The sequence below is a fragment of the Dermacentor variabilis genome, chromosome 7, assembly GCF_050947875.1.
Source record: "Dermacentor variabilis isolate Ectoservices chromosome 7, ASM5094787v1, whole genome shotgun sequence".
NCBI lineage: Eukaryota > Metazoa > Arthropoda > Arachnida > Ixodida > Ixodidae > Dermacentor > Dermacentor variabilis.
Window position 1 is genome coordinate 70,458,176 of NC_134574.1, and position 14,122 is coordinate 70,472,297.

Consider the following 14,122-nt stretch of genomic DNA (forward strand, 5'->3'; position numbering starts at 1 on the left):
TTGTCAATGTCAAAAGAATTAAGATGAGGCGGGACGGCAAAGAAATCGAGACGAAGCACCTAATACCTTCGGTTCAAGTACCCTGCCCGAGTGCATTGAGGCCGGGTACAACAAGCTCCCTGTTAGGCTATACATGCCAAATCCCCTCAGATGTTTCAAATGCCAATGTTTTGGCCACAGTTTGCACAGCTGATGAGGGCGCCAAACTTCTGCCAAATGCGGTGCCCATAAACACAGCTCCGAATCTTGCGAGAACTTTCTCAATTGTGTAAAGTGTGATTGGGAGCACGTCGCGTACTCGCGGTTGTGCCCATCATGGAAAAAGAAATAAAGAAATAGTAAAAATTATCGTAAAGGGAAACATCATTTTCAAGGAGGCACGCAGGCGGGTATCGCACCCCCCCAAAAACACTTTTGCCCACGTGACGCGTCAGGGGACAGTAACGCAGCCACCACAGCAGAAAGGAGCGGCGAGATCTCGTTATAGCTTCAAGAAAGACAAACCTCGCGTCACGGCACCTGCAAAGGGCCCCTGAGCTAATCCCTGTCTCGTAAACACACGGCGCAAAACACGTTTGTCATAATGAAAACACAAATACTACAATGGAATGTTAGAGGACTTCTTCATAGCCTTGACGATAGCAGAGAACTACTACATAAACGTAATCCAATGTTGCTGCGTGTTCAAGAGACACAGCTGAAAGCTATGAGCACTAATTTTCTTCGTAATTACTTCATCTTCGGGAAGGAATGCGACGAGGCTGACGCTTCTGGGGGTGTAGCAATAAGAGCCAACCGCTCTGTAGCTTGCCTACACGTAGCTCTTTAGTCGCCCCTTGAAGCAGTGTCAGTTCGGGCCATTTCTTAATAAAATGAAAACTTTTTGCTCCATTTATATACCCCCCGACCATCATCTCGAAAAAACAGGCTTTTATAACCTTATTATCCAGCTTCCCAAGCCTTACATACTCGTGGGAGATTTTAATGCTCACCACACGATGTGGGAAGACTCACTATGCGACGCGAGAGGTCGATTGGTAGAGAACTTTTTGGTAAACACGGGTGCATGTCTGTTCAATAAAAACGAACCGACCTGTTATAATATGCATCACAATTCACATTCTTCTATAGACTGATCTATTGGCTCGGCAGCTCTTATCACTTACCCAGAATGGAGCATTAATAAAAATCCTTATGGAAGTAACCATTTTCCTGTACTTTTAAACTTAATTGTACCACATGAATGCCCTCCACATCTGCCTCGGTGGAAGCTGGCTTTTTCCTACTGGGACCATATTAAGGAATTTACCTACCTATCACGAGATTTTATCGCTGATTTTAGTATTAACGACGCGGTATACGTATTTTACGGCTTTTATCATTGAAGCAGTGAATAACTTCATTCCACAATCAAGCGGCAGCTCATCCAAAAGACGAGTTCCGTGGTGGAATAACGAGTGCAAGGAGGCGCGGAAAAAAACAGCATAAAGCGTGGGCCATATTTCACCGATTCCCAACCGAAGAAAATTTGATCGCATGTAAAGCATTAAATCGCAGGGAAGACGAACGCGATGGCAAGCTAAGAAGACAAGGCGGGCGAGGTTCCTGCCTGGCATTAACTCGTACACACAGGTGGCGAAAGTATGGCACGGGCTAAGGCAACGTAAGGGACAACAAATCCATCCATTACCCCTGGTTTGTAAAGAAGGACACAAGTTGGAAGACCAGGCCGACGCCCGCGGTGACCACTTCGAGGGCGTGTCTAGCTCCACTCACTATTCGGAGAAATATCTGAAACATAAAGAAATAGAAGAACTTAAACCACTAAATCGGAAATGTATCCCAAACGATCCTTATAATCGTCCTTTTACCATTGCTGAACTTAAAGCTTCCTTATCAGTACATCAGAGTTCTGCACTGGGCCCCGATAGAATCCCGTATGATAATCTTAAGCACCTGTACTCCGACACACAAATCACGCTACTCACACTTTTCCATACTATCTGGGCTGCTGGGCATCTCCCATCTAAATGAAAAGAAGCTATTGGGATTCATCTTTTGAAGCACGGTAAAGATAGATCATTGCTGACCAGCTACTGTCCTATAGCGCATACGAGCTGCCTTTATAAACTTTTTGAGAAAAGCAGTCCAGTCCAGCAAAATAATTGACCCATTTCAATGTGGCTTCACGAAAGAGCGATCTACAGCCGACCACCTCGTGCGCATCGAAGCAAACATTCGCGACGCCTTCGTGCATAAACAATCCTTCTTCACTGTGTTTCTTGACATGGAAAAGGCGTACGATAAAACTTGGCGGTACGGAATCCTGCTTGACCTATCGGCGCTGGGTATCAGCGGCAATATGTTAAACATTGTAGGAAGCTACCTACACAACCGCACATTTCGGGTGAAAATAAATAATGCACTATCGGTTACATTCATACAGTAAACTGGGGTACCCGAAGGGGGCGCACTCAGTTGCACGCTCTTTGTCGTTGAGATGAACACGCTTCATACATCATTACTACCAGCTATTTTGATTACGTCTAGACCACATACAAATAAGTTTCAAATCCTGCAACATTACAGTGTGGCAGAGGCAAGTTCATGTGACGTGGCTGAAAAGTGGCTTTAAATAATTGTTGTAAATTGTGTGAAATGTATGTTTAATAAGATTATAGCCATTACTAATGAAGTGTACTACGAGCATTAAAATGCATTGGGAAAGAATGATGCATTATACAAAATATGTGAAAAGCTAAAATTGGCTAGGCAGAGCTCTTGAAACACAAGGGCCTAGAGGCAGTAGTAGTAGTAGCTTAGTAGTAGTACTAGTAGTAGCTAGTAGTAGCACTAGTAGTAGTAGGCGGTAGTAGCTTAGCCTCCAGCTAAGCTACTACCACCCTGGTAGAGACAGGTGATAGAATGTGATTTATTCTTTGCAGAGGTCACAAAGCACGCTCCTCAGTTCGGCATTGCTATGCATTTACGTGAGCTTCAATCGAAGTACTCCTGCCCTGAATTCTACACAGACGCATCAAAATCACATGCTTGCGTATCTTACGCTGCTGATGCTAAATCTGATGTATTGAACCCCCTAACAACTATCTTCACTGCAGAAGCCTGTGCAGTGCTGTCTGCGGTAAAACATAATTTATTTTTATTTATTTATTTATTCATTTTATTTCGGACAACAATACATGGTGTCCGCGGGGAGAGACTAAACTAGACTAAGGTGTCGCCTGACGAGGCCTAACACCCGCATTACAAATGAAAATTGTAATTGTAAAATGAAAATTACAAATTAAAACTTGACAGAGCCATCATATTCACAGACTCGTTAAGTCTTGTGAAACGATTAATGTATGTACAAAAGCATAGAAATCCTGTATTCATTGGACTTTACTCACTGTTATGCAAAATTTATTGATCTCATAGACATGTAGTAATATGCTGAGTTTCCGGCCATAGAGTAATCGAGGGTAATCTGCTTGCTGACGAAATCGCCAAATCAATAGCATCGCAGGGTATTTGTTATGCTGCTGTACCAGGTAGGTCAACAGCCTGATAGTCAGCCGGGTCAAATACTCACTGCCGTACCATGCAGTCACCAAAACCGGAAAAGAGCAAGTGGAGACCATCCTCCGGAAAGCGTATAAAACAGCGCTCCACCTCCCAAGGAACACATCCAACGACAAACTTATGCAACTTGGAATCAGCAACACTTTTGAAGAACTAAGGGAATGCCAGCTCAAGGCACAAGTACGAAGACTCAGCAATACAACAACGGGAAGGGCGCTCCTGACAAAGCTAGGTCGGGAAGTAGAAAAACCACAAAGTAGCAGGGCCACAATACCAGACCCACTAAGAAAGAAACTACGCATACAACCTATCCCTCGCAACATGGACCCTAACCTCCATGCGAGTAGGAGACAGGCTAGGGCAGAGTATTACGAAAAGACGATGGGACATCGGGACAATACAGTCTATACCGATGCGTCCCTATACTCACAAGCACACAAAAACAACGCGGCCGCGGTAGTAGTAAATAATCAAGGAGAATTAATCACAGGACTCACGGCCGAGGTGGCTAACATAACCGAGGCAGAGGAAATTGCTGTCGCACTGGCAGCGGAAGAAGGTTATAGAACAGGAATATCCCTCAATATTCTAACAGATTCACAAGAGGCGTGCCGGAGCTATATAAGAGGCAGAATTAGTAACGCGGCGCTCAAGATCCTCAGCAGAGTTCCAATCGCTGAGGGACAGCCCATACATAACATTATCTGGATACCAAGCCACGCAGGGATCAGGGGCAACGAAGGGGCAGACAGCCTAGCTCGAGGGATGACCAGCCGAGGAGGAACGTCAACCGCCCCAGAGGGGCCACAGATCAACTGCGGGAACAGCTATTCAGAGCTATTAAACCTCTATAAGGGGCTAAGATATCAACATCCCCCACCACATAAAGCATTAACAAAGGAGGAGGCCGCAGGATGGCGGAGACTGCAAACGGGCTCCTTCCCAAACTTACACATACTAAGTAGGATGTTCCCCACGCAGTATAGACGTTTGGTCGCGTTGCTTTTCTTCTTCTAACTGGGCAGTGCGCTCGGTCTCTCTTCGTCTTTCGCTGACATCGTGTCTCCTTCAGACGGTTTTCTTCTAGCTGGGGAGCGTTCATATGAGCCATTGCACACTATGGCGTGGTGCGGTGTGGTGGGATGTGCCGTTGCGGACATGCACTAAACCTAATTTAAGATTGTGGTTAGTATCATCTCAACCGAATCTGCTTTTCCGGTTGCCGTTTCAAGCTTACAACTACTCTGGATTACGGAAAACCCAGTATTTTTTTTATTTTTGCTTTGTTTGTTTGTTTTTTCTTGCAGGCCATGGCAGATGCATGCTCGCTCGTGCAAACGCCATTGGCGAACAGCGAAGCATTGAGAGAAAACGCGGAGCAATACATTTTCGATACATTGGGCAGCATCCACAGCGTTCCACCTGATTTCTGAAACGGTGTATGCTAGTTTTGCTGTTCTGTGGATTAGATAAGGTGGCTGATGGCGAGTTGTTGATATAAATAGCGATAGATGGCGGTTTACATTTTAATAAGCTTTTCCAGCGGCTAAGCTATTCGCTCAAAATATAGTATCCGAATTAAAGTATCTGTCCTTAAGGTAAATTCAAAATTTATGTCGGCTCCACAGGGGTATTCTTCGAATTTCACAAAGAAAGTTTGCTGAAACCTTAGAGTAATTGGTCAGTAATGCCAGTTCATCGAAATACACGCATACATAAAACGCTGGTGTAAATTGAAGCGTTAACAATGCATCTCACATTCAATTCCAACTTCGCCACGCGGATATCCAGGCATCATGTGGAGGCGTTCATAAGGCGGTAACTTCACATCTTAGTACTTCGGGGATGTGCTGCGCATGGTGCACGCGAAATGTTCATTGCTTCCATTAACTGTTTCCACAGCAGTAGCTGGGTCGACATTTCTGACCGGAAGTGTGCACAAAAGTTCCTGTATTGTGACTTCTGCGGGCGTTTCTTAAGGTGCTCGTGAATTTTAAAGTTGTGATATATTTTCTTATTAGTTTTATTTGGCACAGCTCATGTGCCAGATTTAGCTCGGGAAGCGCGAAATGACACTGTTGGTTTTAGCAGCATATTTTGAAAGTGAGGAAGCATCCTTTGGTATAGTAGTACTGGCCGCAGCATGTCTGGTTCCGCTGTCGTGATTATTACTGGTATCTCGAATTCTGTGGCTGAAATTTAAGCTGTTAAGCATTCTTTATGCGCATTTTTCCCCCGCCAGTGAGATCGACCAAGTTTGAAGCCGGGAACGAAGAGAGCGCAGGAGGAGGAAGGGGCCTGGAGGTAGAGAGGAAAATCGCGCGCCCGGTAAGGTACAAAGGATCGCGCAGGGCGTTCGGAAAAGCAATGCCACCTGGAAGAAAATCTAGGTGACGTTGAGCGAAGCCGGGAAGGAGAAAGGAGGCGAAGCGTCGCGGAATAGGAGGGTAGGCGGAGGCGCGCTGGGTTGACCTCCTATGGCAGTTGCTAAGGGTCCTGTGTGGCGTCTGGACGTACCGAGCTCGTCTCGTGATACCATCGTGCCCACGCGCCGTATGCTTTATGTGCGAGTGAAAGTGAGCGACGGTGGGGCCGAAAACGGCGGCTCAAGGTCGCGCGTGCAAGCGAGGACAGCGGGGACGAAGCGAGCCCTATCTTGAAAGGCGAGTGGGGGCATTCTGCTTCGGCGGCTTCTGCATTTGGCGCGGCCCCGTGAACTGTCTCGAAAGGGGAGCGTTCTACTCCGGCGGCTGCTGCATATGGTGCACCCGCGCAAGTCCCGCCTTGAGAGCGACCGCCGATGCGGACAGTATAGGCATACCAAGTGTCGAGAGCTTCGTGTGCGCTTTAGCAGCGATACACTTGCGAGTTACCCGCGTTCACGAAGTGAAACGTCACTAACTATTTTATTGTCAGCTGAGCTCGCGTGCCCGTTTTTTTTTTGTAAGCGTCATATAAAAATACCGTTCGTATTAAAAATATATTTTCAACGTATTTATGCATGCTTCGACACAGCCGTATTGGTCAAAAGTTGCTTGGCGCCGCTTCTCCGCTGCGGCACCAGCAGGCAAATAAATTTTACGCGTCCTGACATGGGGCGTGGTAAAGAGAAAGAACCAAGCAAAATTAAAGATTTCAACGTCCACGTCAGCGCCGGTAATTAGCACTCACTGCGGAACTTGCGCTACGCTTTTGAGTTAGGATATAATTGTAAGTGCGCATTTATGTTCTTACATATTACTTATAAAGAGAAGGCACGTTCTTTTTAATAGTTTTTAAACACTTCATCCAATTTCCGAGAAGTATATGTCAGACATTATGGCTAACACAAGAAGCTTACGTATTTCTGTGCCTTCTCAATAAATCTATCCAGTATCAACCCGGCGACGTTTTCGTTCATGGCTTACGTTGCGAAAGAGCCAACCAAAAGAGACCTTAGTATTAGCAGAATAGTATTAGTAGTATAGTTTTTCGCTTGTCTGGTATTCGAGTAAACGCAAGCGTAACCGGACTGGGCTTGGCCATTTCACGGAATGAACGGAGGCGTGAACGTGAAGCGTCTGCGCGGTGCAGCCACCTGGTGTCACAGAGCTCAACCAAACACAGAACTAATATAGCTGTAACTAACTGTATTCTACTTTGCTCCTGGTGTAAATATTTGGCAGTAACGTAATCGTTAACATGTTTTATATGGTTCAGATGTTTTACGCTTGGTGAGCGCAGTATCAATTATTTCTTCGGTTGGTTAAGCTGTGCGCCACCAAGTGCCTGGACCATGCAGACCGATCAGGCCACTCACGTACTTCTGCGTTAAAGCTCCTTCGTCACAGCAACAGTAGTATGGAGGGGCTTTAGTTTACGCCTGCTCCCATCCACTGGAACCCCCAGCTCGCCTGTGGTTACCAGAACACCGGATACGCTGCTTCGATAGCTCTCGCTAGTGATTGACTGCCAGGCGGCTGGCGGAGAGGCTTCATGCGCTGGCTCCAAGGCAGCCGAATGTCCAAACACGACGTCCCATCACGACGCCGAGACCGCGAAGACAATGCTTAGCCCTGATCACTCGGCGAACGAGTTGAGGAAAAAATGCGTGGCTATATGGAAGAGGGTAACTTGTAATCGTCTGTAGCTCTCTTCATATGAGACGCTGCGCACAGATTTTCGTGTGAATGATTCATTGTAGCTGCACCCTTCGCATCTGCAAAATTTATCCCCACCGTTTAAGGGACTCCTCAAAGCACCCGGAAGGGCCGTTACACGGCCCTAAGGACTCAGCAGCATTATGAAAACGCACATATGTGGAACAAATTATTACTGTTGGCTAGAAAAGTGACACAAGTGTTTGAAGAAATTCACGTCGTGTGAAAACACAGCAAACTACTTCCACAGATTTTCCCTCTTGCTTCTTAAGCAGAACAATCTATTGAACACTGTTAAGGGTTAATTTTTTCACTTTCTTACAGAGGATTTCCCTTCGGAGAATAGGAGCCACAGCACAGGTTTTCTTCAACTGCCTTACCTGAACCAAGTCGTTCAAGTGCTCTCTAATAATATACGTACAGCCGGTGTATTCAGCATTGTTTTACAAAACTTATCTGTGCGGACATCTTCACAACTGTTTACCTGGGCGTGGATGTGAAAACATCCTTACTGTTACCTGGAACACTTGTATTCTATTTTTTTATGTGTACACAACACTGACCTTCTTATTCCGACGATAACAGCCACCGTTAACGCATATCACGGAACGCCCTTGAATAGTCTCAATTTTAGTGGTCTTTTCATAACCACCACCTAACACATGCCAGAAGATGCAAATCAATGTACAACTAGCTCTACATGTAGGACACAATGAACACTATGTCAATCCTCGAAGCTGCAACTTTATATAATTTTATATTATTATTATTATTATTATTATTATTATTATTATTATTATTATTATTATTATTATTATTATTATTATTATTATTATTATTATTATTATTATTATTATTATTATATAAGAAAATTAGTGACACCCGGCGGCTATCACACCGATAAGCAAGAAGGCAAATGTTGAATTCCTATGCGGGCTGCCGGGCCGAACGTGAACAGACAATAGTCGGCTTGTTGCGGAAGTGCCTAACTGTTGTCGGAATTCGAAAGCAAATTTCCGCTGACGTCAGTCAGTTTATTAAGCGTCGTCAATAAATACACTCAGTAACAGTAGGAAGTTCAGTAATGTGGAAAGTTGGGCTAGTTGGTGATTGATCACCATACCTTGCTGGTGAAGCAGCGCACTGACACGGACACAGAGAAGACACACAAGGCGACACTCTCTGTGTCCGTGTCAGGGCGCTGCTTCACCAGCAAGGTATGATGATCAATCAACAACTAGCCCAACTTTCCACATTACTGAACTTCATTTCCGTTACAACGAGTCCTTTTATATGTTCGAGCAAGCAGCGAGTGTCGTCTTGTGTGTCTTCTCTGTGTCCGTGTCAGTGCGCTGCTTCACCAGCAAGGTATGATGAACAGTAGGAAGAAGCGCATCGATGCGAACGCCCTTCTTGATTGATGTCATTTATTGGCCAATAGCAGCCACTTATGGGAATCTGCTGCATTACGAAATAAAGCCTCCAGAAAAGAGTGGGGAGCTCGCTTCTGTTGTAAAGAGAGCGTTTGAGAGTGGGTGACTTCAGCCTCTTCTTGCGAGCTCCACGCGCCGCCCACGACAGTAAAATTTGACTGAGATGCTCACAGCAGAGTACGCTATGCGCAGACTGTGTTTTTTGACCATGCCTGTTGGGTGGTTCAGAATCCCTTTAACCAGTGATTTCCCTACACACGCCCTAGGGAGTTTGTAGACCCCCCCCCTAGTTTTTCTGCCCCCCCCCCTTGAAGCTCTACATTTTGCTCATGTCAATTCCTGTAATAAACGTCCGGGCAGTTTGCTCAAGCGCCAATGAAAGGAGGAGTGTAATACCAAGTTACCACCTAAAGCGAGACAGAGAATGTGCACCTGTGTACTTTAATCTAATAGGCTTTACTTCCAACCGAGGACGAAATTTCTTGAAGATATGAAGCCTCATAAGAAAATTTAGCTGCAGTGGGCGTCAGGTGAAAAGAAAAAAAAGGAAGGGATGTGGTGCGGGGCACGGAACTATATATGGAGAGTGTTTTTAATACAAATAATACTAATTAATACTGGAAACAAGTGATACAACCTAAAGCAAATTTTATAAAGAAACTAAATAAAAAAACACATGCAGCCATGGTGCTTGCAATATAGACCCTTCTAAGAAAAAATCCGTACAGGTGGCACCACAGGCTAAACCCACCGGAAGACGTCCCAGAAAAATTCCGGTCTTTGATGTTTACCTGTCTTTACACTTGGTTTACGTGGCAGCGTCTCACCTTTTCTGAACAGGCAGCCGCGGTTCTCTCGCTGAAATCTTTTCCTGTAGCGGTCCTATTTCCTGTACCGCTTTATAAGTGCTGCAGAATTCGTGTACTCCCAAATATTGTTTCAAAAATTTAAATCTCGTCATTGGCGCTGGCAACTAGTTTGAACATGTTCTTATACAGTGAAAAATGGTCAGACATTTAACAACTGAATACTAACCTTTCTCGGTAAAAAGTTAATTTCTAAAGAATAAGTGTTTTTTTTTAATTAAATAGAAAACACCCCCTTCCAGGTGTATATAGAGAAAAAGGTAAATATACGTCACAGGGATGAGCATTTGGGTAACAGACGTCTACTTTTTAACTAACGGACTAAAACAGAAACAGTTTGTATAGTTTATCTAGCCTCCCGCCTCCCCCTCTTCACCCCCAACGATTGAGATAGCCTCCCTTGATTCGATTCCTGGGGAAACCCGTGCCTATAACACAGGAGCTCTACAACAAGTTGATGAACGCGAAAAGAGCGATCTAACAAAGATGTCAGGTGTTACGCTAGGAAACGAGAAGAGAATGCTGTGGATCAGAGAGCAAACGGGAATAACCGATATTCTAGATGACTTTAAGAGAAAAAAAATGAAGCTGGGCTGGCCATTTAACTAAAGCAGATCACCGGTGGATCATTAGAGTTTATAAAATTGGTGCGAAGAGGCGGAAAGCACAGTCGAGGACGTCAGAAGATATGGTGGGGCGTTGAAATGAGTAAATTTGCAGGGGCAACTTGGAATCAGATAGCGCAGCACCAGGGTTACTGAAAATCGCTGAGAAATACCTTCCTCCAGTGGACAACGTATAGGCTGATAACGATGATGCTTAATGTAAAATCACGCCCATGTTACAGAATACTTGAACTTCTTCAATGTAATTAACGACCCTGCGATAGAGGATGTAGGTTTGTGTAAGTATTTAGAGTTCATAATAACAGTAACGTCACAAGCTCAGCCTATACCAACTTTGTAAGTCGAATCGAACTTTGGGTTATGGGCTCAGCTGTACTTATAATGCACTACCCTTTCCCTTCCTTGTTGACTAATCAGTCACCGCTTATCGCATCTTTCTTTGTCTACGCGTAAAAGTCTCTCGTCTTCGTTACCAAAACGACAACACAATGAACCAGCTTTTGAAACTTAAACCCCACTTGGAGCCTATCACTGAAAGTTAACTGCTTATTTATTTCAGGACTAATGCTTTAAAATAAACAAAAATGGTGCATTCTCTCGTAGATGCCATGCATCAAGTGTGCTGCGAAGAGACAAAGCTAGGCAATATATGTGAGATTTTCATTTCATGCATGGCAGCCAGGAAACTTATGCGAACAAATACTTGCATATTGTTATATTCCCAAGTGCCTACGGTACCTTTAGGCCAGCTTAACTTTGAAATAATTTACAAATCGACTTAGTTATGTTTTAGCCACATATGTAATAAGAAAACAATTTGCTTGACTAAGAGGAACACTTGTTGGAGGACAAGATTCATATGAATTCTTCCAAAATTACACTGTGTTATGATCCGGACAGCATATTTGCACCGGCGAGCAGATAAGAAATTGAAATTAATTGAGGTTCGCCTTACGAGTATTATGAAGTACAGTTTCAGGGGTCAATTTCCTGATTACACGTACAGACTACTGACACTGCACGAACCATACTTTTCGACATAAAAGGCAACATGGGCCGCCGAGTGGGGTTCATCAACATATCGTGGTAATAAGACGAGATATGCGGACCGATTTCTCGCTACGAGTTGTATAGGAGCTCCTTTCTCTTAAAAACGTTTCTTGTTTCACAGCGTGCGTACTGAAAGCGAACTGACAGCCCGTGCTTTCCGCGCAGCCGCCGAAGCGATTGCGAAAACTTTAGCTGCTTCAGCTTTTAGATGCAAATGCACCAGAAATATACACAAGTAATGCGCTCGGCGAGCCAGCGAAAAAACGACAGCATCATGTCAAGGTAGGGATTACCCTTCGACTCATTTGGTAATCATGTCCTTGAGAAAAAGCTGGGACTCTAACGGTGGCCTGCCGCTTTTATCTTTACCACAGATGACGACATTTGCCGATGGGTTTGTCGTAAAGCTTTGATGAATGTCTCTGTACAAATGGTGTTTGTTATTGTTCCGCGACCTTTACAACATCGGAGCCTGCTTAAAAATGTAAAAGTTAATGCGTGAGGTGGTGGCACAAAGGCGAAATGAAATATGTCCGAGAAAGATGCACTTACACAATTTGCACGCGATAGCAACCTTGTAATTTGGGCGACAGAACATTTCATAGAGTGTTTTTTTTTTGGAATGGCTTAACAGAGGTTAATGAGACCTAATACTATTAAACATCGAACTTTTTTATCGGAGACGCCCTCAGATCACTTTACTATATACAATAACCAGCACTGTAAATTCCACGGTGATTTCACATAGCTACCTTGGGGTACTCATGTAATAATCGCGGTCAGGCAACTCACATGTAAATGATTATTTTTCACCCCCCCCATGGTCTCGAATACATTCAAAGGAAGCACCGCCTTCTTTGTCAAATTGCTAAAAAATTGATAGGCATAAGATTGGGCAAAATTTATTTATTTATTTGTTTATTTATTTATTTATTTATTTATTTATTTATTTATTTATTTATTTATTTATTTATTTATTTATTTATTTATTTATTACATACTGCAGACCCCGGTAAGGGCCCAAGCAGGAGGGCCTTCGGTCGCATACAAAAAATGAAGGATAGATAATTACAAAGGCAAATGTACAAGACACGCCAACAATTGAATACAGGATACAATTCAACAAGCTGCAAAATACAGCGCGATGTAAACAAATCAAGCTTATGAGAAAGACCAGCAATGCATGTACTCAGCAATATTAAAGAAATATATTATTAAGTCGTATATTTACTTAGTATATTGTATAAAATAAACACAAAGAAAGAGCAAAACGCATTTAACATCCTTATTGTTCAATGGCATCAAAGCTCAATAGATGGGCTATTGGCAAATTTTTCCAGTCTGATATGGTTCGGGGCAAGAAGGAATACTTAAAAAGGTTACTTCTCGTGATTTAAGGTGTTAAATATTTAGCATGTCGATGCGTTGTAGGGCGTGCTACAAATTACTTTAAACAAGGGTGTAGGCTAAGAGAGAAATGGTTGTTTTTCAGCATGAAACGGAATTTGAGGGTGTAGCGGCAGCAGCATCGGCGTCGCACGAGAGATGACGCAGACGCTCGCGTCTACACGAGGCAGGAGCGGCTGGCACGCTCCGGCACGGGCTAACGTTCCGAAGGAGATTAATTAAAAAGAATGCTACGCTAAGAGATCGAGTGTCGGTTCTTCCTCTCTTGCGAGAGCCCGAGACTTTACCGGTCTACGTGGTCGCTCGTCGCTACAGTTTGGTGACCCGGACGTGATACTGCCATACGCTCCTGTGGTAGAGACGACCATGGACCAGACCAACGCTACGAGAGCTCAAGGCCAGAACCCTTCCAAAGAACGCGGTGAGCCCTCCTGTTCCGCTATCGCTGTCCGCCTCCCACAGTACTGGGGCCAGCATCCTTCGGCGTGGTTTCTTCGGGCCGAAGCGCAATTTCAAGTCGCTGGTATCCGGTCTCAAGCCTCGAAGTTCCATTACGCCGTCGCAGCGCTCTCGCCCGCCGCCATTGACGAGGTAGCAGATTTGTTGAACTACCCATTGTCTGCCGCCGCCTATGAGGATCTCAAGGCAGCATTGCTACAGCGCACAGCAGCTTCAGAGCGTTCTCGCATCCAGCAGCTTCTGTCCGCTCAAGAACTCGGCGACCTACGCCCTAGTCAACTTCTTCGCCGAATGAGCCAGCTGCTCGGAAACAACGCGAGATCCATCGACGACACGCTGTTGCGCGAATTGTTTTTGCAACGACTCCCGGCTAACGTGCAGATGGTCCTGGCGACAGCCTCCACCATGGACCTTACCGGACTTGCCGCTTTGGCCGACAAAGTCATGGAAGTAGCCACCCCAACCATCGCAGCCACGTCACCGTCTCCGGGTGACAATACAACCGCTCTGCAAACTCTTCCCTGCTCTTCCGCAGCGCAATCTCCGCTCGACTCCTTGTG